We start from the raw sequence: 27,822 nt of genomic DNA, 5'->3' as shown, positions 1-27,822 counted from the left end.
TCCCTAGAGCGATTTTCTGGGAGTAAGAATCACTTGCATATTGCCTGTTGCTTGAGCACGCAGAATAAAAAAAAAAACTACTTAGAATGAAAACATTTTCTGGGACAATGTTACCGTCAAGCTATAACGCATTGAGATTAAATGTCTTAAGTAAACACGCATCTCCGGGTATTTAAAGCCATCCGTTACTAGAAATTCCAGTTTATTGAAAGAAAAAAAAAAGGTTTGTCCTTAGATTAACGTACACTTTCACTAAGTTGTTGACTCCTAAATATCGACAGTCATACCTCTACACGCGTTCGATTGCACGCCCGAATTGTAGCTTAATTGTTTGTGCACTGCTTTCGTCTTCCCATGACTTCAATTGGTTTTTAAGCTCGGCTGTTTCCGTTTTTCTTTATTGCCTTTCATATGTCTCTATATTTAATTGTCCGCTTTCTGAGTCGTACGTTTGCCGTGCCGCACAAAAATTTCAACCCTTTTTTCACCTTCACGGTCGCTCTATTCACGATGCCGCATGCCTCCCACACACCCCTTTCTCTCTCCCTGTTAGGCGACACTTTTTTTTTTTTTTTTTTTTTGCAGTCTTTACCTCCTACTTCTTCCACGTTTCCAGACCCACTGTGTTCTGTTATTCAATAGCCTGTTTACCTGCTTGTCGTTCGTTTTTCATCTCCTTGCTATCATCTACCTTCAGCGGGATACTCTATATTTAATTCAATCGATCTGCAATGCCGACTTTTCTAGTGTTTTCAGGTGACGCAATGTAGTCGGCATGGTTTGCATGTCAATCAACGAAATATACCATTTTGGACTTAATAATTGGTTACTGATGACCAGCTGTATTTATTCAGCGCTCGAACGCATGTGTTGCACGTTTTGACTTCTTCATACATCCTGGCTCCACACCGCCCTCTTTTCAAAACGACTACATTCTAAAACGCGAATTAGGTGTTTTAGGAATGCTAACTCAAGCTGTACGGCGAATGAACCGTGCTGTGCGAGTCTGAATTCGTGCGCGCGCCCCTCTCCTTAAGCTGTTTTCTTCGGAGCCCAAGAGCACTATAGCCCAACTACTGTCATGTTGCTTCCCCGAGGCGCTGCCGACGGCCAAAATGGAAAATATATTAGATGAGCGCTAACAGTACTGAGCCCCGTTAGTCGGCATATTTGTAAAATGTTGACACTAGCAGATCGAGACGAGGCACAAGCGAAAAAGAACGTACTGATCCGCCCCGCCGCGCAGCGCACATACGCGGGCGCTCGGACGGCTGACACACCAGTTGCTGGTGGCGCCCTCTGCGCTGCGGCGCCTCCGTCATCGCAAAAGCGGCCCCCCGCTCCCATGCATTTCGCGCGCGGTCGTCACACTGCCCAATATTCTAGAGCACTGCTATAGCGAGGAGGATTTGTTTGCAATCTGGCGGATGTGACGTAATAAATTGCCTATTGTTGTTTTTTGCTTGCGTGTACTCTCGAACCCAGACGCTTTTTTTTTTTTTTATCGCCGCCTCCGCAGCCGCAGGTGCCTTTTTTTTTTTTCTCCCTTTTCAATTTTGGCGCGCAGTGGTACAAGCAAGCGGGAGGCTTGTTCGCGCCGCGTTGTTTCAGAATGACCGGACTGGAATGGATTCTGCAAATTAGATTGGGTGGCACGCATCCCTGCTGCTTTCTCCAAACTTTCGTGAGTACTGCGAAATACAGCGCAAAGCACGTGTTGCATTCCGTACTTGCCTCGCCAACCCATTGCACCGCTGCCCTCTCGTTACAAATTGTTTGGAATTTTTTTTCTGCATCGACGCTCTATTGTTTAGCGATCTCAATTATTTTTTTGTAATCTTGCTATGAGTCTATTTATCAGTTCCCGGCGGCTCGCACGAAAGGGCTTTAATTTTGTAGTTCATTTTTGAATACGCCTCCGTTTGGCCCCGGCTAGCCCTGTCCCAGCAAGAGCAACCATTTCTGTTTCCTTTCAGTATGTACCGAAATAATCTTGATGCACGGCGATTGTGAGATCTTGGCTTCGTCGCAGCTTCTGCTCATGGCCTCTCCCGATGGTATGCCTTGTGCCTCATGAAAAGGTGAGTAGCACTTGAGTGCACCCGCTTGTAAAAATATGTGCTGGCAAAAACCGGTTGCTCCACAAGGGTGCTGATATATGTAATCAAACTCACCTTATTTATGAAGATAGTCCACAGCATGACTTTGATGTGGCCAGGGCATGAATTTCGATCAGCACCGCCACAGCCAAAGCAATAAAAAGCGGGGGAGTATCGAAATTAATGGTGGCCCAACAGCGAAAAAAATACAGAGACCAAGAAATAAACGAAACGAGACACACGAATAGCGCTGAACTTACAGCTGATTTTTTTTTATTGGGAAGAATCACATCATATATACGCACACAGAGAAACAGCGCACATGCGCAACGTCAACGACCTCAAGTTTTGGTAAAAAGAAAAAAGCATTTAAAAGCACGAGTGCATCGGCAGAACTGCTGCCCACTGTGCAGCATATTCATTTCCCGAGGAGATAATGTGACAAAAGGCGTACTCACGCACCCTTTACTTTTTCTGATGTGAAAAGCTTTGGCTACTTCTGTAGTGCACTGGTAAGAATGAACGAACAAAACATCACTGTCATCAAAAAATGACGTGCATTCGCACATGGATCAGTGCTTTGCTAGGTTAGCTTCTTTCTTTTTCAGCGAATTAGCGTGCTCCATGAGCCGCACTTTAATGCATTGCACAGTCTGGCCTATGTAGGTAAGGCCACAGGACAGAGGGATTTGATATACTATGCCAGTCTTACAAGGAACATATCTATTTTCATGATTTATGTTGCACACATTTCTTCTGCCCCCTCGTGCATTCTTTGAACCGCGGCTCCCACTCTTTCTAGTTTGTTAGGAGAAGGAAACAGAACGTTTACATTATGCTTGCTTCCTACTCTTTTAATTCGGTGCAACAGCGTGTGTACATATGGCATGACTACTACATACCTTTCTTCTTCCTTCCTCCGAACACCTTTCCCGCCCTCACATGCTTGAAGACAATTTTAGCGCGCAGAGGACTTTGTCTGCACTCGAGACGAGAACTGAGTTCAGGAAACCAGCTTCCCTGCATTTGTCCGCCTGAGTTAAGAGACTGGACATCATTTTATGATGACAAGATTTATTCACTGCCATGCCTAAGCATCCCGTAACAATACTACTTTTTACGAGCTATGAATGAAAGGACCTGTAATTCAGAAGGGGCTTTTCACTCCTAGGTGAATACTGCCAACAGGCATGGTGGGGTTGGAAAGACAACTTTAAATCGAGAAATTGTCAGGCTGTTTCTTGGGGGACTTCATGCGTGAGCCTTAGTCCCGACCCATTACGTGCAAAAACATCAAGAACATTTGACACAAATTCAGGATTCACAGAGCTAGCTAGCACCAGAAAATCCTCCACGAAACGGAAAATGTGCATGCAACAACTGGCTAAATCATTCGCAACTTTCATATCAACCCTGCTTAGATAAATGTCCCTGAGGATGGGAGCTATCTTGGCACCTATGCACACACCAGATTTTTGCGTATAAAGTCGACCATCTCACTCAAAAAACGTGTTACTCAGGTAGTAAGATAACATTTCCAAAAAGGATCCGGTTAAGGTTCCACACTCATTTTGGAACCAGCATTCATCATTGTCCTCCGTAATACATTGCTGAACATACTGGATGAGTTGAGAGTGTGGAAGAGATTATACAAATCAACCACATCTACGCTAAAACCAGCACTGTATACCAAGCTCTCATTTTGGAGCAAATCAGCAACTGCCTCAGAATTAGGAACGAGAAATGGATCCTTTACTTGAAGTGACGACAAATGTTTGCAAAGATAGTAGACACAACCAACTGCCATGAATTGCGGAATTCATACTTTCATTCATTATACTTTCTGTGTTGTAACAAAATCCTTCACATCTTACCTTTCCCAGGAGTGGGCATTTATTGCATTGTTCTGATTTCCAGGTCCTTCCCTGTCTTTGGTGCGTGTGCTGAAACAGGATCCTTTGGAGGCAACCTGGGGCTTTCTTCTGTGCTTTTGATTCTGCCTTAGTTTCCATCGGATAGCTGTGGCTGGTACGTGTGGGCAAAGGCGTTTCATATTTGCAGACCAGCATATATATGGTCTAGTGCTTGTCAAGGCAATTTTTTTTGGTACAAGGTGTGATGCTGCTGCAGTTCCACACAAAAAAAAAATGTTTTTACAATTTTTAGACAGCTTACCTTCAAGTTCTTCGATTTTGTAATGGTGTATATATGGTATGCTACCACTGTTTGTTTTTTTTCCTGTCATGCTAATGCATCAAGGATAATGCTAGGCTGTTATGGCTAGCATGATCTGCTAAGGTAAAAGTGCTGGTTTCATTCCGCACCAACTGATACAGGTTGTGGGCTTGACCATCCTCAATTTCTTTTTAAAAAATCATAGCAAATTGTATTGCTATGAGGAATATTATCCCAGCTTGTTTTTGGCGAAAAAATATTTTCTGCCCGTGACCACCATCTTAAAGGAGTATAGACGCCAAATTTTGGTGGCATTTTTGTAAGACATTCCTGTATACGGATCGCCAAGTGGTTTTTGCCTACGACTGCTAAATAATTTTCAGTTCAATTTTCTTTTCTCCCCAATTTCGGTTTCAACAGCTGAGAGATGGCTGTGACATCACAATCAAGTCCAAGCCATGCACAGCATGAAAAAGCCGCAGTATAATCTCCAGCTCTTCAATTGTTGCGATTCCTGTTCTTGAGGCAGGCTGGCTTCAGCGTTGCAGTGAATTTAAACATCACAGGATATCACAATTTTTTTTCACCCGTCACGTCACCTAGACTTAACTTTGGCGTCACAGCCATCACACAGCTTTTGAAACCGAAGCGGATGAGGAAAGAAATTCAATGATAAATTGTTTAGCGGTCATAGGTGGATATCACCTGGTGCTTTCTGTACAGTAATACCTTGCACATCATTACAGCTAATTAAACACGAACCCAAAAATTAGGTGTCTATAGGTCTCCGCCATGTTTAAAACAAACAAGCAATCAAAGTGGCGTGGCAGTCGTCTATGGCCCCAGAGCAGGCGGAAAGCACGGGAGCGGCACTGTGGTACCACCCCACTGCTGTGGCCATACTTGCCAAGAGCGTGTTATTGTGATATGCAGGCACCTTTTTGGCAGATAAAATACCCACGCGCTGTGTGAGTACAAAAGCAATACTTGGAAAAACTTCACGCACACAGCATGCATCGCCTTGTCCTGCACACCGTACCAGACCAAGAGCGGGTTCAAAGCGCACGAGCGAAGTTGTTGCTGCCTTGAAAATGAGTAGCGTTGATTGATATCTATTTGCTATTTGCCCAGCACATTAGCCGCAGAATGCGTCGAGAATTGTAAAGCTTTGGGTGCATACAACAACTTTCAGTCGGGTAAGTGGAATGTGATTTTTCTCGCTCATAAACAGCACACACAAACCAGGTAGGAAGTATTCCGCTCAAAACATCATTGCATTCTCGGATGATTCTTCATACCGAGCATCAAATGAGCGTTGTTGGTAAGCATGGCAACAGTAGCAAGGGCACTGTGCCTTGGCACCGTACAGGTTTGCTTATCCTTGCATTATTCCTTTAAATCACCACGCTGCACGCCTATCTGTTCTGTTCGTGGAAGGTTATTGGCGTCAGCGTTTATAATTTCTTCATGGGTATTCAAGCTTTTAGCTTGCATTACAAGCTGCAGCGTCCACATGCTGGTTCCGTAGTTAGGGCTACCCAGTTCGGTCCCGGCCGCCGTGACCACGTTTCTATGTAGGATAAACTCTGAATGCGACAGTGTGCCATGCAGTACGTAGTTGATGTAAAGATCCTCAAAATCTGAAACAGGGGCCCATATGTCACTCGGGACGCTCAACCCCACAACTCGCATTCAAAATTAGCTGCAGTGAATACCACTCAAACCCCTCGGTATGATAAAATTCATCTCCAATTGAGCAAATCAGTGGCTGTCAGCACACGCACATTTCATCACAAAATTTAAAATAATTTGAGGTGAACAAAGCTAATGTTAGCCATACAATATAACCACGGAGGAGTGCAATACTGATCGCATGCTCAGCAGCTCACTATGCACATAATACATACAACTAGAAAGTGAAAAAAAAATTTGCTTCAGGAATTGCTTACATTATAAACAGGTCTACGCATTAATATACTGGCTGCCTCGTCAACATTTTACGTGCACTCACAAAATACCATTACGCGTCATAAAGAAGGCCAAACTCGAGTTATTCATGGCCTTTGAGCCCATAACCGCTCTGGCGTAAAGGTGTCGGTATCAAGCCTTCGCGCCACACTGCGATGGCCCACTGTTTACGGCGACCTTCGCCCATAAGAAACCTGTGCAAGCTTACTAAACTTTGCGTTCTTTGCCTTCCAGCACATGCCACGGTGATGCAACTAGTCAGCATGGTGCTTTGTTTTTTATTTTTTCGGCTGCAGCAAACCATCGCACAATCACAATAGGCGAAAGCAACTGAAGCATTGTTTTTCCTACCACGCGAAAGTCTGTAATTACGACAGCGCCACCGCATCTTCATGACGTAGCCAGAGTGAAGGTGGTCTATACTCCTTTAAGCTTGCAAGTAATAGCAAAACCTAGTCACACAGATAAATTTGTAAAAAAATTAACTTTTTGATGCATCACTATAAACAAAAATTTTCATATTAATAAAATGCATTGTTCTTTTGATGTGCAGGAAATAAACAAACTCTGCCTTATATTTGTTCAAATATAAATCATAAAATATGGTACAAAAAGCTGAAATTTTGAAATGTTTGTCAAATTTTATATTCTTATGGTCTAGGCACTAGACTAGAGTGCCTGGGTTCGAATCTGACTGCCGGCAGCTGCGTTTCGATGGATGCAAAGCGGAAAGGCATCTGTGTGCTGTGCGATGTCAATGCATGTTAAAGATCCCCAGGTGGTCAAAATTACTCCGTAGCCCTCCACTATGGGGCCTCTCTCTTTCCGCTTTCGCTCCCATCTTCCTTCCCTTGTAGCGTGATTCAGGTGTCCACGGGAAAACTTTTCCTTTCCTGTAAACCAATTATTACTATTATAGTACTCAATCTATTTCTCCAACTTTTTTAGAAGACAAAAAACCTATAAAAGAGATCAAACAACTTAAGCTGCACCTGCGAAAACATTATAAAAGAGATCAAACAATGTAAGGTGCACCTGCAAAAGTATTCTAAATCAGAGAAAATTACCTTATTGAGGTTTGAGGTTTATTCCTCCGTCAGTTATGTAATGAAGTGGCCCTATTAAAGATATGAAAAATACTAGTTTGCACAGAGCCATTCATTGCCATTTAATACTGAAAGTTAATTCAGGGTGCTTTTAAGTGAGAAAATAATTTCTCAAGTTGAGCCTTTGCAGGCAACCACGGTGTTGCTCTGTGCCTGCTCATCGCAGCAGCCCACTTTCTGCTGGCTGCGAACTAGCAGTCCACTGCTTGAGTGCAATGGTGCTTTAGGCCTGGGCACTGTCAGCTTTAAATGTGCAAATTTTTTGCAGTTATATATGTGTATTGTAAAGAAGAAGTTCTGATTAAGCGGACAGATAGCCGAGAAGGAGGAAGAGGAAGTGCTTTTGCGGACCAGCTGACTCAAAAGTTAAGCCACCACCGCTCCGGTTCTTCTCGCTACCAGTGCCCGCTACCAGTGCCTGGATCCCCACTTAACACTTGGTGGAGGTGCGGGGTAATATATATATATATATATTGCATGACACAGTACCATTCAATGGCATTTATTTTTTAGAGCTTAATCTAATTTGTGCTTTAGATGAAAAAAAAAAAAACATTTCCATTCAGCGATCGCTTTGAACCCTGGCGTTGCTCTGTGCTTGCACTTCACTGCAATGGATGCTGGAGCTGACGTCAAGGAGACATGTAACAACACCTTGTGGGGGTTCTCACGGGACTCGGGCTCTGTGCTCAGAACGGAACACCCCGCCGCTAGCTCTGACCACATCCGTGGCAGGGAAGAACGGAACACTGAGGCAGAGCCACCGGGCTGGGCTGTTTATTGGGAGTGCCCAATTTTTATCCTTGGTCATAGCAGCATCCGCGGGCTCTGGCGTCGCGGCGTCGTCTCCCCCCGATGAGATGCTGTGCATCGATATTAGAGGGTAGGGGGAAGGAGGGGCCGCCTGGCACGCTACGCCAGGTCTCTCGCCCCTGCCCTCTCCGCCACTGCTTCAGGGGAAGGAGAGAGATGAGGTATCCCCGTGAGGCAGACAGAGCCGTGTCGTGCAAGCGTGGGTAATCTTAAATTCCCACACCCTCCTCCCTTAATCATGACCTCCACCTGGGTGCCGTTTTCCCCTTGGGAGTCGCACGGCTGGTCCTTCAGCAGGCCCATGTAATACAGGAATCAGGGCAGGGGTCCGGACTTGGGTTGTTGGGCTCTGCTCCTGGTGCCGCTGCCAAAGTGAGGCAGGCCACCCTCTATGCCGAAAGGGCCCCGCATGCAGGCCGTACATCCGACTCGTTCTGCTGAAATCCCCGTCGCCGCAGTCACGAGGAAACATAAGGGGGCGAATTATCATGGCTCGCTTACCGGTCATGGGCCGCCAGTACGCCCGTGGTGCGCTGCTCGCCCACGGCTGCGCCGACTTCCCGTAGGTCGTAAATCGGCATCAGACTCCATCCCGATAGGAGCTCCATACTGTTTTTGTTGAATGCCAGTCTCTGTGCTCGACTTCAAACCGAATATGGCACCTGCATTTGATAGCCCTCCTCGCAGCTGCGGGCAAAGAACAGTCTTCTTTGCAGCTTTTTGATCCGCATCTCAAATTACTTTGCGGGGAATTCTGATCCTTCTGCTGTACTACAGCTTCATTTAAATTTTTCTTTGTGTCCGTGGCCTTCAGCAGATTCCTTTATTGTCGAAGCTGGCAGTGCCCAAGCCTAAAGCAGCATTGTATTGAAGCAGTGGAGTGCTGGTTCTGTGTATATTTGCAGCCGGCAGGAAGTGTCCTGCAGTGAAGAGCATGTAAGGAATTTACGGCGTTGCAGCGGAGCACCAGAACAAGAGGACCAGCGTGGCAGGCTTCTCGAACCGAGCAGCCTGTGCCGTGCTTGCTGGCTGTGAACGCCGATCTTAGCGCCTCCGCTTTACAGCGGCGCTGTGCGCTACAGGGCCCCCCGACCAAACGGAGCGGCGAAATGTACGCGCCAACGGGGCAGGGATGAGGGTGCCTCAGCGGCAGGCATGTCGACAGATAAGCCAGCAACATCCGAGGGGAGCTCCTGGGGAGGTGTCTCCATATATTTGGGTTTAAGGCGATCCAGGGAGACTACCTCTCACGACCATCCAGCAGGATAGTCGCCGACTTTGTAGTCTTGTTGAGGACATGGTACGGGCCATCATAGGGGGGGCTAAGAGGCGCCTTTACAGTGTCTCGCCTTAGAAAAACATGCCTCGAGGACGCAAGATCTAGGTGCACAAAGATCTGACGGTCAGATGATAGAGGTGGGACTGGGTTTAGGTGTTGAATGCAGTCCCAAAGGCGTTAAAGGTACTGCAGGGGCTGGGACGAGGAAGCCGAAGGAACGAACAAGTCTCCGAGATGACTTCGGCCACCAAACAGCCAAGGTCGCGACGAAAAACGGTGCGTAGGCCAAGAAACACCATAGGAAGGTGACCAGCCCAGTGCTTGCGATCTAGGCGAGCAATGAGGGCAGTCTTGAGCGGACGATGGAGCTTCTCAACCATGCCGTTTGCACAAGGATGGTATGCTGTGGTGCGGCAGTGTTTAGTGCCGAGCAGACTGGTAAGGGAAGTGAAGAGGATGCATTCAAACTGGCGGCCACGATCCGTGGTAACAGCCAAAGTGGGAAATCCATGCTGAAACGAAGGCTTTGGCAACTGTTTGCGCAGTAATGTCCAGAGTGGGCACTGCTTCGAGTTAACGAGTGAAGCGGTCAGTCATCATCAGAATGTGCCGGCAGCCATTAGATGGAGGTGGTGGTCCAACCAAGTCAAGGTGAACGTGGTCAAAGCAACAACCAGATGGCAGGAAAGACTGGGGAGGAGTCTTTGTATAGTGAGTCATTTTGACGGACTGGCAAGCAAAACACAAGCGGGCCCACTGGCGAACGTCTAATGTTTGGCCAGACGTACCGCTGGGTAATGAGGCACTATGTGGCTCTGATGCTGAGATGGCAGATGTCGTGAAGTGAATGGAAAATGGCAGGATGAAAGACCTCTGGGATGGATGGACGAGGTAGAGCCGATGACCCTAATCACAAAGAGCGCACTGTTATTAACCCTTTCACTGCCAAGTTTTTTTTTTTTTTGTGACTGCTCCTCACTTCCTTCCAGGTTCTTTTTTCATCTGTGTTACTTTCACCTGATTCAGAATTCGGTTTGGTTTGGTCAGGAATTCAGGAACTGTTGATTCAGAATTCATCAACATTTTCTGAATTCTTTCATCTATCATAGCATGGATGAACCTGGCACACTGACTCGCCATGACTCGCTGCTGAAGCAACAAAGCGACGTGGTGATGTTAATGGTGCAGGTCTAAAAATACCTAATCTATTTGTAGTTTAATATGAAGGCCCCGCCTTCTAAAGAATGGGTCCGCGAGTCAGGGCCTCGCCCGACTACTAGTCACAAATTCACATGAATTCCATTCTGCTCCAAAATACCAATTGGTGAAATATGAGAGAGGCCTTCACCCTGCAGTGGGTATAGTCTGGCTGATGATGATGATAAAAATGCCAGTTTATTTCCGGGTCAGCAGAGAAGCACTTTGCAAAGATACAACACTGCACGCTGCTGCAATGCGAAGCATGTGGTCGAGACTCGTGACAGGACAATGCTTTGCTACAAAAGTAAGGGGCCAGTGCTTTTACATGGCAAGACAAAACATAGTGGGGTGTGAAGATGGCCTATGTGACATGGCAAAAGGGGCTCCGAGCAGTACTAAATACATTGCTCCTCGTCTAGCTCCAACTCAAGAAAAAAACCCAGCTCAGGAGGCATCGCTTCCGTCTTCATCCTGGTATTGCTCTGCTCCACAGTCCATTACATCAGGATGCTTCGGGCTGCTCGCCAACAGCTAACAACGTGATCGCTCCCCAAGCAGGGCTCCCGCCAGACTCCCCCGATTCTTCCATTCTGTCCCTTTATCTACACTTTCTGCCGCGTCAAGCACAAGTCTCGCGCCGCGATAACCTTTGCACATGCACAGTTCAGCTGCCCCTCCACGTGCTCAGACAGAGAGAAAAGAGCACGTGCAGTTTAATTAAAAGACGAATTGAGGCGTTGGAGCCGCACATATGTTTACGCTAAATGTTTTATGAATTTGTGAAGCCTCTTCGTAGACAATACGACTTGTCAGCAATATTTCTTTTTAGTGGCAGGGAGTTACGAGTATACTCAAGAGGAGAGATGAAATGCTGGTGTCACCGTGGTGACAGATTTCTCAAGTGAAATGTATATGTCAGTATTGATTTTGCGAGTGCAGATCCCAAAAGTTATGCTGCTCGGCCAATAATTTCAGAGTGGCGGCAAACTGGCCATTTTAATGAGGTCATTGCAAGTCTGGTTCAACTGGTGGAAAGATTTTTTTTTTAATTCAGTTTTTTATGTGATAAAGGAGCCCTTTGTTGCCATACGGTTTTTCTTTGTCCATAGCTCATCATCATTATCATCGTTAGCTGGACTATACCCACTGCAGAACGAAGGCTTCTCTCATAATCCTTCAGTTAACCCGGTCTTGTGCTAGCTGCACCCACTTGACCCCTGAAAACTTACTAACCTCGTCCACCCACCTGACTTTCTGCCGCCCCCTGCCACGCTTGCCTTCACTTGGAATTCAATTTGTTGCTCTTAGCGACCATCGGTTATCCTCTCTTTGCAATACATGTCCTGCTTGTGACCATTTCTTCTTGATTTCGACTAGAATGCCATTATTTAGAGTTGATTTCTTGGACCCACTCTGCATACTTCCTACCTCTAGACTACACTTACCATTTTCCATTCCTCAGCTCTATGCATCTACTTCAACTTAAGTATAACCCTTTTAATTAGCCTTCACATTTGAGCCCCATAGATAAGTACTCGTAAGATGCAACTGTTGTTTACCGTTTTCCTGAGGTATACCGGTAAGCTGCTAGTCATGGTCTGCAAGAACTTGCCAAATGCGCTCCATCCTAGACTTGTTCTACAGGTTTTCCTTCTGAATTTAATCCTAGTGCCAGCGGAAATAATGTGAGCGCCAACTGATACAATCTGCGCACTGTGTAATTTAATTTTAGTGCCAAGCATTTAATAAAAGCGGCAGTTTATTTAATCCGAACACCAACTCGAATGATGACAGCGCCAAACAATTGAATCAGACTGCCAACGCAGATAATACAAGCGCCAGTGGATTTAATTCATATGTGGAAAATAAATGCGGTAGAGGGCTCTAAAGCACGAAGCATGAATTCCAGAAATAAATCGAAATTGAGATCACTTCGCAGACCATGCGACGCTTAAGCGTCACATCTGCATGCACTATTTTGCTTTGTTCTTGTATCTTGCAAAAACCAAGAACCACGCGCAGCTGAAAAACTGCAGTTTATGACACGCCTCTTGCAGCTTTTAGTTTAGACGCATGACAAGTGAATAAATATGACTGTCGTCTTCTAATTGGCTGGTTAAGCACTGCTTATTATGGGTTGTCATATGCACTGAATCTGCATGCTGATGGCATTTCGGCCTTCACACAACAGCCTGCTGTTTTTGTGAAATGGCAACCGGTGCAGAAATGTATTTGTGTTTCTAATAATGATTCAACACCACTAGCAGAAAAGAAGGATTAGTGTAAAGCAGAGTTAGTTCAGGCGAGAAGACATGGAGCCAGAGAAACATATCTCATTTTGCCGCTTTCTCAATTTTACACGGCCACTACCACGGAAAGAGAGAGCGCGTGCCGTTGCATTCAGTCTGGCTCTGACATGGCAAAGTGGCTGAAACTATGTACAGCAGAGCTTTTAACCCAAACAGCAGTGCTTAATTTGCCTGGGCTGTAATTGTAGCAGCATAGGAAACTACAGGCTTGTAAAAGCACAGAAGCGGCCGTCTTTAAAATGCAGTTTTATTTTCTGGGAGACATTAGGTTTAAAACACTTGCATCAAGGCAATGTTTGTCATAATACTGATGAAGGCTATCCTATACGTTGACACTTTGCTGATTCGGCGCATTGTCTGAAAGATGATCTCAATTTTGATTTATTTCTGGAATTCATGTTTCGTGCTTTGGAGCCCTCTATTGCATTCATTTTCCACATATGGATTAAATTGGTTGGCACACGGATTAAATTTGCCGGCACTTGTATTAATTGCTTTGGCACTCAAATTAAATTAGTTGGCGCTGGCATTATTTGAGCTCGCGCTTGAAATAGATATGCTGGCACTTTAATTAAATGCTTGGCACTCGAATTAAATTACATGGCACGCAGATTATATCAGTCAGCGCTCAGATTATTTGCACTAGCACTAGGATTAAATACGGGGGGAAAAACCTGTAGTTATCGCTCTTTCATGGTCCGGATCTGCGGTTGCTACCTGTCCTAAGCAGACACATTTGCCAACAACATCCAGAGCTTTGTTACCTGCAGGGTGGAAGTACTGCTCCATTCACTCCGTTTGCTTTATTCTGCTCCAAACTGCTTTGCCTGCGCCATCCTGCCCCAAAACACAATATTGTTCCAAAACTCCAAAACTTGATGTTTTGCCATGATGTTTTGATGCCTTGGTATTTTGCCATAAAATTTAGCGAAACATGATTTTTGCTTAACATTAATTGTATTGGGCCATTAATTGCGCCAGGTACAAGAAATGCGGTTCGATGCAATTTGGTTAGGTGACTGTGAGAAGTGTAGCAGGGCAGTGGCATGTTGTGCTATAGACCTTTTCACGAGCCTCGGCGAAACCGGTTTGACTGGGCTGTGGGGCGGCTTTGGGAGAGATAATTCTCAACTTTTCTTATGCTAGCAGCACAGCCCAGTATTCAATATGGCAGCGCCCACGACCACTTTTCGAAAAGGTCTATAGACCAGAACAAGGAGGGTAAATTGAACACTGCCATTTTGAAAGCGTTCTAGCACCATCTATAGTTGCCGCAGCGAAACTATGCCTCTGGGTTGTCAAACGAGGCAGCCGTGGGTGTCTAGCTCTTGCGCTTTTATGTTTCTTTTTGAAGTTTTCACAACTGGTTGCTGATAAAATGGTCAAAAGTTAATTTCTGCCTCACAGCAAGACTATTCTTTACATCTTGCGAGGGCAGAGGCAAGTACAGTGTCCACAAGTGAAGTGAGTGGTTCCTATAAGCGCATGGTACCATTGCATGCAGGCTTGCTATGGCTGTGACTTTTCTGATTTGATTTGCACCCCCAAGTAATGTCCCATGTACCAGCAAAACCTTTGCAGTCTGCTATATGTTTTACCTTTGCGTGGTGACTGCAAAAAATCTGCCGCAGCCCACACCTCACAAAACAGACCACATGCCGCTACTGCGAGCGAATGCTTCTCATTGGCGATGATTCCCCGGTGTCTCTTTTGTTTTTTTTTCCTTTCCAGCAGGGTTGAAGAATGAATCAGCAGCACATCAACCAAACAGGAGATATCAAGGTCTTATTTTTGTGACTGGTTGGCGTTGCTTATCATGGCTGTCAAAAAAAAAAAAAGGCACTTCCTTGCTGAAATGCAAACGGAGACATCAGGTTTACTCGCACTTGTGGCATGCCACCTGTTTGTGCGGTGCGGACTGCAACAAATTTTTGCAGACACCACGCGAGGGTAAGAAAAGTCACAACCGTAGTATTTTTCGCATAGAAAGGTACCATGCACTTAACCGAACCACTCGCTCCACTTGTGGACGCTGTGCTTGCCTCTGCCATTGCGAGATGTGTAGAACAGCCTTTCCATGAGGCAGAAATGCAATTTTGACGATTTTGTGAGCAGCAAGTTGTGAAAACTTCAAAGAAACGTAAAGGCGTAAGCGCTATGAATAGCCATGGCCACCTCGTTTGGTAGTGCAGAGCAGTCATTTCGCTGCAGCACCTCTAGGTAGCCTTATAGCGCCCTCAATATGGCAGCGATCAATTTACCCTCCGTATTCTGGTCTATAAGGGTCGTCATAGTTTAAACGATGGCAGCACACTAGTGGTGGAGGTACAATGCACCTTGGCTGGGCCTAGCTAACACATATAAAATTTTAATAAACTAGAAAAGCGAGCATAAGAAATATTTTGATCTCAAGTTATTCTAAAACGAGTCACAAACGACTGGGAGGAATTAATTGCGAGAAAAATGTTTTGTGCACATGACAGCAACTTCTCCCAGCCTTTTGAATCGCCGGTGGTGAGAGAAGTGAGGGCAAGGAGCAAAGCAATTGCCACAGACTACCACGAGCTGTTGAGGAAACTTTTCTAGTTACAAAGAACTACACGAGTTGTTCCAACAGTTCTGCTGTGAAAATGAGTGTGTACTTCACTATAGAATCGTTAACAACAAACCTGTCCAGTCTACATCAGACAAAAGCATACTTGAAGCATTATGGGGGTGATGCCAGGACGGTGTTAATTGCAAGAAATGCTTTCAAGAGTGTTGGAAAGGCATAGAAAGCCTGTTGCTGACGTGTAGCCCCAGTGTTATTTAAAAGAAAACATGAGTCACTGGGAGACAACCATGAAGTAAAGAAACTTAAGGAAGAAAAGGCTACCCTTCAGTGCCATCTATCCTTCCTGAAGGTACTACTGAGCAGTGCCCAGGAATTTATCAGCACAGCTGCGGAATCAAAAAGTGGCGATGTGCAGCTTGTTTATTTTAATTCCAAGGTAGTGGTGGTGCTTGAGCGTGGACATGTCTAAAGCTGTCAAGTCAGAATGGGCAAAAGCTTTTAGTCAGCTGTGTTACTTTAACCATCTTTACATGTTGAGATATGCGTGCATAGGTAGTACAGCATTGAATCTTGAATAAAAAGTAATCAAATTGGATTTTTTTGTATATCAGAAAAAAAATTGTAGTTATTAAAAGTGCTTGACCCTAGAAACATGTTCCAAAGCATAATTCGAGTGCTTCAAAACACTCGTTTTACTGCTCCAAAGTGGCATTACCACTGCTCCCTGAGCTGTTCCAAAATGCTCGTGCCTGCTTCCACCCGTGTACCTATTAAGGCGAAAGCCTTCAACGGCTCATACTGTTGCCGTTTGTTCGTCCGGTCAGACAAAGCTATCAATCCTATGACGTCATCACCCAAAACCGAAAGTAACGTCATCAGGAAAATGAACTTCAGTAGAGTAAGTTGTTGGGCTAGTTGGTATTCTATATTTAAGGACATAGTTTTCAGCGCAAAGGCACGTGGCCAAAGAAAAAAAAAAAAAAAAAGGAAGACTATAGGGACAAACACTGCGCTGTGTTCAGCCCTATAGTCTTCCTTCTTCTTCTTTCCTTTGGCCGCATGCCTTTGCGCTGAAAACTTCGTCCTTAAATCTAGAAAAATGAAAGTCCGATCTCCACCGGGAATCGAACCTCCACCCTCGGATCCCCTGCCGAGCGCTTTAACCTACTGCGCCATGCCCGGAATCGTGAAACACATCATAATTCTTCTTGTCTACAGTGAGGATGATAGTAGCGATAACAATAATGCTGCAATTAGTGATAATGACAGTGATGGAATTAACAATGACGATGCAATTAGTTGGTAATGATAATGAGAGCAAATGTGATGCACCTTGTGCACCAACAACACTCAGGCTGTCGCATTTCTGCAGTGTAGATTCCACAGTGCTCTCGGAATTTTTGTAAACTGCTGCTCTTATCCGAGGCTATTGACCATTACCGTAGGCTTCCACATATTAATTTTTAGGCCTATGTTTTTGCTTTGCTTGCCTAGGTCATTAAGCATTCTTTGTAATTTGTCCACTGAGTTAATTAACAAGGCAATGTATTAAATCAGCCCTTATTCATAATTGTTCCCGCTCCAGGTTTCTGAATACTTCCTCTAAGCAAGTGGCAAATAGTACTGGGGAGATCGTGTCTGCTTGCCTAGTGCCTTTCCTTATGGGAATTTTATTACTTTCTTTATGGAGGACTATAGTTGCTATGCGGCCACTATTGATATCTTCCAATACTTTCACATACGGCTCATATACACCCTTAGGCAATGACTGCTGACGTTTCGACTGAGTCAAATGCTTATTCTAATCAACGAATGCTATTTATAAAGGCTGGTTATATCCCGAACATCCTTCTATCACCTCGTTGATATTTTTCTTCCCCGGTGACTGTGAGACTTCGCCCCTGGACCGCAAGGCCGCAAAATGTTTTTGAAAAGAGTAACTAATAACGCAGTTACAGCCACCGCAATCACCCGATTCTATCCTGCCTCTCTCCTTCCGTTCCCTCGCAAAGGTTTTTCACTCTCCTGCCCGAGGTCGTCTAGCCTCCGCAATACAAATTCCCCTTCCTCCTCCGCGTTTGGCGGGAGGTGGGGCGTGGCTCTCCGCGAGCGCGAAAAAAAAAAAAAACGGTCGAGGGAGCGCGCGCTGCTGGATTCAGTCTGGCCGTGGCGAGGGAAAAGCGCGCTGCGAGCGGTAGACACCCATCCTTCTCCCGTCAGTCAGCTAGACGGACCAATGGACGTCGTTCCCGATACGTACGTCATTATCGGCGCCCGTCGGGCCAGCGCAGGGAGCGGTGAAGCTGGCTTCTCAAAGGAGAGCATGAGGGAGCTTTGAATTGTATTTTCGATGCTTTGCGGCGCGCGTGTCGCTGTAGATATTTGCACAGACTATCTCCGGTACCTGATCGAAACACTGGGCTCCTTTTCTTAAAAGGGCCTTCCCGGACAGTGGCCCTTTAAGCTGAGTATCTGTTCTGTTCAGAGATCCTGAATTGGTGCACCGTCCCTCATGTGGCAAACCTTATTCGTTCCCTCCCAAGTGTAGCTTGCTGCCGGGCTAGTTGATGATTCATGAAGTCAAGAATTTAGCGCAAAAATAAAGAGCGGACGAAGAAGGACATATAAAATGATTTACCAGCACTAGTCAATCGCCTTATGTGTTCTTCTTCGTCCATTGTTCTTTATTTTTGTGCTACATTCTTGACTTCGTGTAGCAAGGGGCAGCAGAAAATTAAGTGTGCGAATGAGATGAAGTTTTCAAGGATTAGGTCGCCACAGCTGGCTAAACATTAAGATAGGTATGTAGGGACCTTGATGTCGATAGTGGGACCCGGCCATTTTCAATGGGTTCAATGACCAAGATACATAGGATTGGCTTACCTCTTACAAGCGGTTAAGCGTCCACAACCAGGGAGACGACGCTGTGAAGCTGAACGACATGGTGTTTTACGTGAAACGCATTGCCAGTTTGTAGAGCAGAAACCGCAAAGCAAACTTCACCACCTAGTCTGCTTTTAAACGCGCCTTTTCTTAGATCTTTGGCTGCCCTTGCATACAAAAGCTGTGTTCCAAACAGTACTTGTGAGCCTAAACCCAGCTGCAAGGATCCTTCACCAGTTATACTGAAGACATTGTGAACCTGTGTACACATCTAGAAGTCTCCAGCCAGAGATGGATCAGATAAAGCACATTCTCAAAAACATTGAGGCTGACGCAGTTGTCCTAAACCCTATCACTGTTGCCAATATATTCATGCTTTGCCAGGAGCAAAGCAGCGCATTCTGGTTCAGCCACCTTCTGTGCACTTTGAATCACTTTCCAGCTTAGTTCCGTCAGCAGCTTGCTGCTGGACCAGTTTAAAGACTGCGATTGGGGAGGTAATATAACAGCTACTCCTAATTGAGGACATTTGGGGATCTCCATCTAGCCTGGCCATGACCCTTCAGGCTGATTTGAGAGCAAGTGACTGAAGTGCTGCCATTCATTCATCTGCAGGTTCCTGCTGCAATAACGCTCATGTATGGCAACGTCAGATCTGGTCAGACATGTTTATCCCGTTCCGCCTTCCACTGTAGCCTGCCACCTTCATTCCTACGTAACTGTCCCCTCTTTGTGTGGACTCCTGGCGCATATATGACAACCTTCTTATTTGTTATGCGTGCAGAGTTTCTGGTCACATTGTGCGTCATTGTCGCCACCTGCAGATGTGCCTGACTTTATGCGCCTCCTGAGCCCCGGCCACGTCTGTCCTGCAGACAACTTTGACACCTCCACTCACCACCTGCCTACTCGCCTCCATCCTCATAATGCCACTCGGTTTCTTTGCTGCATCTCTGCCCCAGGAAAACTAGTTACTGCCGGAGGCAAGAACTGCGAATACGTCAACAAACGTAGGGCCGTTCCTTGTTGATACTGGTGCTACTGTATCTGTGATGTGTAGGAAACTGCACTTGCTAATAAAAGTGTGGACAACATTATCTGATCTTTCGCTTCTCACATCGTAATGCGCAGTGTCTTTCGCCTTTGACTGCCTGCACGGCCAGGGCCACCATTCACAGCTCATTATGTACCATAGAATTTGTTCTCTCGTCGTGCTGCTGTGACACCATTTCAGGTTTTGACTTTCTCTCTGACCATGGCACCATCATCATCATCATCTGCGTTAATGCCTAATTAGAACTTCTCCCATGCAGTTTGATGATTTGTCTCCCACTTTGAGCAAACTGGCTGTGGCTGCCGACATTGAGCTTCCTGCATGCTCATCTTCCTCCTTACAAGAGAATTAAAGGAGACTTTTATCCCGCAGTGGGTGTAGTCAGGCTGGTTAGGATGATGATGAGGAACCTGTTCGGCTATGCTCTTGCCATTTTTTTTTCTTTGCTGTTGCACACTATCGCATCCTCTTCACCTAAAAAAAAAAGTGCAAGACACCCCTACATAAAAACGTACACAATATCCATGGAAACCTACTTGTGAGATGCTAGTCATTGTTGCATGGCTAGTGTTTTGTACTTTCCTATGTGCAGAAAGTGCCGAGCATTATTTTCATCGAGTCACACTAGCTTCATTTTTTATTTATCGATTTATACATACTATCGATCCAACTTGGACGAAGATAGGAGTGGACACAATGTCAAACTTGGAATAGCACAGCCATTTCGTATCTAAAAAAGAAAAACAACTTTACCAAAAAAATAAAAGTGGACACTGCTCAGTTCTATGGCGCAGCTAGGAAGTGTTGTATGGTGCTTCATTTCTTTCTTTTCTGACATGATGGGAAGTTTTACTGAAGAGCCAAGATTTTGTTGGGGAAGCAGTTTCAGATAACAGAAATAAGCAGTTGGTCATATATGTGCTTGGTAGAAGAACATAGCTGCTATTCTGCAAGCATGAAACTCTGCGGCTTGTGTGAGTTCCTAACATTTTTTAGTCCCTCCAGTTTTTGTGAAATAGGGGCTTGTTTCTAACTAGACACGCAAGTATTTAGACATTTCTTGACAGATGAACATAACGCATGTCTGCAAGACCTGAAAGGCACTGTGTTTTGTTGTGCCTGAGTGCATATTTAGCAAATATGTTAAGTGCAGCACATGCCCTCTCATTTTGGAGATTTAAATTCAGGGGCTAACCGGATGGGTAGTAAGGACCTTGTAATAGTTGTAAACGTGGTGAGTACACTGAATTCTCATTTGAGGCGGAAAAAGATTGCTAGATCAAAGCAGTGCATCTTACTGTTGCATTTCATATTGCTTCCCCACAGTGGCGGCAAGTTTTAGATGCATAGCTGCGGATGTCCTGCTGATGACAGGAAAGGTGCTTGCATTACAGAACATATTTTATAAGCGTTGTGTTCATCCAGAAAAAAAAGAAGGATTGTAGTATAAGATTATTTCAATTTGAGAGTTTCTATAGGCTCTTCAAGAGCATTATGTGCCTTTGTTTGGACAAATGCTGCATCATTGGTCATTCCTCGTTCATATCCATACAGGTGCATAACCTGCAGGATTTTCATCCTCCTAGTGTGTGGGCGCTCATGCATGAAGGAAAAAATAAGAGTGCGAGACAAAACAAACTATCGCTTGTTTGTATGCTTGGGCCGCTTTGTTTAGTGCATTTATAAAATATCTGTATAGCATGAGTCACTGTAAAAAGTAAAAAAAAAAAAAAAAAATCGTCAAGGGTGAGTTGTGCTCTAGTTGCTGTCAGTTGAGCACATCAACAAAACTGCCAGGCTCAAATCAGCCACTTGTTTTCCAACATGTCAATCCAGTTGGATTCGTAATGGGACTGCTCAGCGTCAGTGTATTCTTCCTTTTGGGCTCTGCAAAGTAGTATTTTCATAGTCACTTCTATTTGTGCCTGGAATATTGCTTGCGAGAAGAAAAAGGAGCAAGGGAACATCTTCACATTTGCACTGGTTCCTCACAGGTCTGCACGGATGTGCCTTGCGATCACTGCTACATGTCGTGCGTCAAATGCTTCGATGGAGCAAAGCGGCCCTTGCGAGGTCTATCTGCGCAAACATGCGCTCGTTTAAAATAATTATTTCAAATAGGGCGCCGAACCTGCATTTGCGAGCGGTGCAGATGGCGGCACTTACCAATCATTTTTTTTTTTCTTCTCTTTAGGATGCAACATACTCGGCTTTCTCATCAAGAATACAGTTCTAAATGTTGAAGTCATGTCGTTAGATGTCATTCAGAAGGGAACTTTTTTCTGTTACTAATATTTTGCATGAAGTTGCAATTGTAATTTCCAGTAGTGGCGCTGCATTCGCTTTTGCATTTTTCTTCATGGCGCCGTGCTTGAAGCATTTAACGTACGGCGTTAGAGGCAGAAATATGCGCTGTTATTATGCTGTTACATTTCCTCTTTGGTTGTCATATGGTTTCCCAGTTTTTATAAGTCTGCAACCAGACCCTTAAACGCTGTGCTAAAACATTGTTGTCGTACACTTGCAACGTCGGCGAACCGAGACCACCGACCGATACGCGCAATTCACCTAATCTTGGTAAGTTCGCTCCTGTTTAAAAAATGTCCGTGCATCGGAAACGAGCTTAGGAGAGTACAATGATTTCAGCGGCTTCTGCGAGGTTAAAATGGTTCAGTGCCATTTATAATGTCAATGCGTGGGGGCAAGTACAGAACTTGGGCGAGCGCACTAAAAACATGTTCGGAATGTATCGGCAGGAAGAAAGTAATTTATTGTTTCCGATGTAAAAAGTGCCAGTTATTCTCTGAAAAACGACAGGACCGTACAGAAACGTGCACGCAAGATTTGAAGTGATCGATGGTGTGATCAGCTTTAACAGCGCTTAGTTTTCTTTAGTTCGCGTTCTTTGACACGTCGCTCTTTGCACTACATTGCCGGAGTGAAATAGATTGTTTACTAGGTGGAGGGTTCTTGCTGTGGCAGAAGCCTATTTCATTTACTTCACAGACTTTACCACAAGAATCAATCTATTTTGCAGCCTTATCTTTCTTGTACTGCTTCAGCCTTGAAAAGAACAAAGTACATAAAAAAAAAGTTCTGTTGGCAGATAAAGATATGTATTCTGCGGCAAGTTCATGAACAAAAACAAAATGGTAATACACCCCAAGAAACTGAAGCTCCTCCTTGGCTAGAAGCAGCTGTGTCTGTAAAACCTTTCAATGAACTGCCTATCGACATTACTAGAATAAACTCTTTTGTTCTAGAAATGCCTTGATACAAGACTTTGTGTGGAGATTGTGGCCCATGCAGCTTTCACTTCAGGAGCCTTCCTCTTTGCAGATCACAAGAACACTGGTGGAAGGATGGATGCCATTCACTTGTAGCTGTTATCAGTCGGAACCGTTTCAACTCATCTTGTGGTGAGTATACAGTTCAAAATCTACAAAATGTTTCATGCATGGTAAGCAAATGATAGTAGCTTACTGATTGAAATAATAAAGATAATTTTGTTTCAAAGTGTGTTGTCCACTAATTATTTTAATTGATGAAATGCTCCGACCAGAAAACGGTTGGTTTGCTCTACTGAGGAGAACATTCTGGCTGAGCTACATGCGTTACAGCAATATGATTAGCAGCAGGTGCACTGCTCATCTCAGGCAGAGTGCTGAATTATGCGATGTGTATCAAAGAAAGCAGTACCACGCATTGGCTGCTAGATCAGTCAAATGTATACTTAGTGGAAACAAGATAAAGTAGACTTCAAATAGAGGCTACTTACTCATTAGCACCCATATAAGTACAGCCATACAGGTAAAAAGAAAAGCTATATAAGTTTTCCAGAAGCTTCAGTAGTGAAAAATTTGACGTGGTCCAAGGAGTGAACCCTGGACTGTTACTCATGTGGGGCAGTTTGTCTACCAAGTCATCTAACCAGGACAACCAGTGGATGGTGGGGCTAGACTGAATTTATCAACAATGCACAGGACTATAACTTATGTTTTGATCCCATGGACACCAAAAAGGCCTTCCAGAACTGGCCCTTTATGTCTGATAGTGCACAGCTACACGGTACTATTGCTGCACAATTGTTACTAAGGGCCTTGCACTTGAATGTGCCCATTGGACCTGTAAAGGGACAAAACATGGACCAGAATGTAACAATATGTATTAAATTAGATTATGGTGTAAAAAAAATGTCTGATTTAGTATAGATCGAGCACTACAATATCCAAGAATTGAGGATTTATTTTAATTTGGCACTGAAATTGCATAAAAACGACTGAAGGAATCTCTTGCGGTGAAACACTGTCATCATCCCTGTAACCACGTAACCACGTCTCGGGAAAAAGTCTATGATTTTTTTAATTGCACGTGCTCTCTGTTCTTTAACAAGCGCTCACCTTGTTTTATTGCATTGTTACATACATGATCTCACTAGCGACATAACAATATTTTGAGTGCTGTCCAGTGTGCCTGTCAATAAACTGAATCCAGCTTCAGCAGAGAGTGGCCTGGACTAAATTTGAAAGTCACCATCATGCTTGACATAGCTGAATTAGCCTGAACGTCGGTTTTGGTCCAAATCAGACGAAGTCAAATTTTGAGGGTGGTTTGGACCAAATTTGGGGATCATCATTGTGTTTGCCATTGCCAAATTTTGTCAGTGGGACAGCTCGATAAAAGCTTTGTCAGAGTTGGCTGACAGTGGCGGTGGCTGCTCACTTTGAAACAGTGGGCGTGTATGCTTCATTGATTTGGGGAAAAAAAAAAGAAAAAAAAAAAAAGACGGGCTTTCCGGATTTTCAGTGTGGGCGGAAGCCACATACTCATGAAGAGGATTCTGTCATCTTTCATGCAAGATAAAACCTGAATTCGGATAATTCAAACTTTAGCAAAGCAAGACCGTAGTCATGTGGTATTTTCTTTTCCTTTCATATTTGCACACTTTGTTTAAATGCTGGAAAAAAACAATCATGCAGGAAGTATGTTAGTAGAAAAAACTGGGTCATTAGTACTTGAACCCCCTCTAAAACTTAAGGGTACTTGGGCCTAAACTGAATATAAAAAAAAATAGAATTAATCTCAACTAATTAACTAACTAGATAAAGTATAAGGAATACTCCAAACAGAACTACACGAAGACTAATAATATGTCGTCGGTTTCAGTCAGCTGCAGTGCTCCGCCTTTTTTTTTTTAATCCTTGGTTTACATTACATAAAACTGTGCGTGCGCGTTTGGTCTATTCACCAACAGCACAGTGGCCACCAATTTGCTGTTCATGGAGTGTTGCAAAAAACTGCTATGCATGTCTCATCGGCTCACCACAATTTACTCCGGATTTCTTAGCAAAAGCTATCTTCTGGGCAATAAAGCGGCACGTGTGAGGTCATGTAAATACCCCTCTGTAAGCTTGTCATGAATAGCCAAAAAAAGAATAAAAAACAGACAAATTATGAATAACCAAATTTATTGCTATACACAACAGCACTTGCAGTCTTAAAATGTGAAAGTGCTCAGAAAGACAAGGACAAATGCTTTTGTCTCGTCCACTTCTCTTGTCCTTGTCTTTCCAAGCACTTTCAAATTTTAGGATGCTATACTAGTTAACCCAGCAAACAACTTTGTTAAGCACATGCAATGTAGCTCTGCTATAGACCTTTTTCCAGTCGCGCCTCCTCTTGCAGATGTCAGGCAAAGTATGTTTGACAGGGCGGGTGACCGGGTCTCCCTCACGTATTTTCTGCAGAAATTCTTTCACAATAGCAGGGTGGGTTTATTTTCCAAGCGGCACTTGATCTCTTAGATGGCATGCCTGGCAGAGTCTTTTCGTTTATTGCAATAACAGGCAGTGACAATGCATGCGGTCCTGAGAGCAGAGTACATGCTAGCAATGCATGTAATTATTGCGCAACAGCATGGTTTTCACACACGCAGTGAACTGCTGCCCTACTATGTAGAAATAGAGAAGAAGGCTTCGCACATGTGCAGTAGCATTACTGAAAATAAGTCAATTGGACTTTTTTCCATTTTATCCTGTCTCCTGCAGCCACCAATATCCTGTGCAGCCACCACTTCTGCAGCAATGAACTAGGGTCACTCAGGATTGGAGTGCCTACTGAAGAGATCAGAAGTGAATGGCCCACATACTAGGGGCAATGCCTGACACCTCCGAGTGCTGGGAACGGTTCATGAAGAGCATTTTCATAGGAAGTTTTGTTGTAGGAAAAACAAATTTAAGGACGGTTAGTTCGACTGACTGCAGACGAAATTCACTCACCAATGTATTACTACTCTCATTGTGCACTGTGGTGGCTTGGTCATTGGGTGTTTGACTACACAATGGAGACAAAATGCAAGGTGCCCACGTGCTGTGCGATTTCAGAGTACATACATTCAAGAACCTCACTTAGTCATAATTATCTGCATCCCTCCACTACAGCGTCCCTCATAGCCAGAGTCAATTTGGAATGTTTCAACCAATCCAATTTTAATTCCATCGTTTTTTCACTCTCCAATTATTCCAATCACGATTATATTCTATTTCTATTCGTCGTGGCTTTTGGTTCAACTTTGCTGTATCTTTCGTGTCCAAATATCTCCCTCCTCTCCCATAAATGGAGGGCGGGAAATACCTCTTAACACCACCTGCCACAGTTAGTAGGCGAAGGCTTCGCATGGGCACTGACGCCGAATGCCTGACATTCTTCACGGTCAGCAAATGCTGTCGCATCAGTACTCGTATAGCTCATTGCATTAGGCGGATTGGAGCAGAGATGCCAAGTAGTGAGGAGTAGTGCAGTAGCATGCCAAGAGAGGGTGTGCATGTTCTGCCCCTTGAACGATCACCACCGCTAGCCAGACCGCAGTATTGTGACTGGCATGATTGTAAATGAAATGCTAACCTCCATTTCCTCAGCTTCTCACGGCTAAGACATTGAAGTTGAGCCCATGTCCTCTGTGGCAACAGAGGCACCATGTGTCAAATAGGTATGACTGCACAGGGCAGTAATGCTTTGTCACTGCCATTTTAATGCGTCAGCATTATGTAGGTATATCGGCAGTTTCATGTCACCAGAATTGTCATCACAATTACATTTGAACGAAACAAGTTATAAGAAAAAGAATGGTTGCATTAGATAGAGGGCCAAAAAATCTTGCTGGGTAAATAATTTGATGCATGTGGGTTAACTAGGTAATTAATTAGAGGGGTAATGGCGACATCTAAACGGGTCACGTGGTACTAACTTCCAGTGGCGGGAAATTTGAAATGTTTGAAACGTGAACAAGCGGGAAAGGACGTGATTTGCATGCACAAATGGTATGAATGGTTAGAAAGTGTGTAAAGAGAGGTAATCAGCCAACTGCAATCTGAAAAATTCCGAGAGCTCTGCAGGATCTGCAGTGGAGAAATGCGAAAGCCTGAGCATTGCTGCTGCACACAGTATATCGCATGCCCCTTGTTGAACACAACCAGTGTTCCATTGAACGCATCACAGTTCACCACCCTTCTATAATTGGTTTACAGGAAAGGAAAGGCGCAGTATCTGTTACTCTCGGAATCCCGCTGACACATCTTGCGGACAACACAGCAATGAGCATGCTTACGCATTTCTCCAGTGCAGATCCTGCAGTGTTCTCGAAAATGTTCTGCTAAAAGGAGTGAAACAGCAATTATGCAGTGTTTTTGATGTCAGGCAACGTCCTTCAAACTTGTGTTTGAAGTGCAGCCTGGACTGCTCTTGACTGTTCTTGGTGCTAAGAAACTGCTCTAGTTCTATCGCTGGATGAAAGTGTTCCAACCCTAGTTCTCCCATTCAGCACCATTAAAGGCTTCGTCCCCCAGAAAAGCCATTGTCCGCATTATGAGCAAAAAATCATGGGCATGGCTCTGGCAAGTGGTAGCTGGCAGACGACATGGTCATGCATGACTAGTCATTGAGTTGTGTGATGGCATGAGACATGGCATGGCCGAATTGGTAGGCGCTGCCAACACAGGTGTGACATGGAAGGGTGAAATCGGAATCCAGCCCTTCAGGACCCCTAGGCCACGAAGATACCTTTGTGTGGCTTGGTTAAAATGGTGCTTTAGATCTTTGTCGCGGTGGTTTTATAATGTAGTATCTTGCGACTATGTATGGGACAATGCAGCCGCAAGTTAAAAGCTTCTGAACAAGTGAGTGGCAAAATGTGTCTACAAGGTCCACAAGGAAAACCGGCAACTGGTGCCATTAACGCTGGCATGCCATGACCTTAAAGGAAGAGTTTAAGTCCCCCCCCTTCCCCCAATATTTTTGTGAGCTCAGTATTCATTTGCAAGTTAGCGCTTTGCCCTGTGTTTCTTTCACGTCACTCTGTTTTGCACTTCAGGCCTCACCAAAATG

General features: G+C 44.6%; 2 long non-coding RNA genes across 2 annotated transcripts; both read left to right on the top strand.

Moving 5' to 3' along the window:
• Positions 1-1,526: 1,526 nt before the first annotated feature.
• LOC146210145 (uncharacterized) lies at positions 1,527-19,793 on the top strand. Its single transcript, XR_014708335.1, has 4 exons — positions 1,527-1,684; positions 1,977-2,081; positions 4,017-4,127; positions 19,211-19,793. It is a non-coding gene; the product is annotated as an uncharacterized LOC146210145 (long non-coding RNA).
• Positions 19,794-21,751: 1,958 nt separating this feature from the next.
• LOC146210144 (uncharacterized) lies at positions 21,752-26,104 on the top strand. The gene is made up of 3 exons (XR_014708333.1): positions 21,752-22,017; positions 22,780-22,859; positions 25,488-26,104. It is a non-coding gene; the product is annotated as an uncharacterized LOC146210144 (long non-coding RNA).
• The last annotated feature ends 1,718 nt before the right edge of the window (positions 26,105-27,822 follow it).

Source organism: Amblyomma maculatum, chromosome 1, assembly GCF_055883805.1.
Source record: "Amblyomma maculatum isolate TAMU_Amacu chromosome 1, ASM5588380v1, whole genome shotgun sequence".
Classification (NCBI taxonomy): domain Eukaryota; kingdom Metazoa; phylum Arthropoda; class Arachnida; order Ixodida; family Ixodidae; genus Amblyomma; species Amblyomma maculatum.
This window is presented reverse-complemented; position numbering and strand designations above follow the sequence as displayed.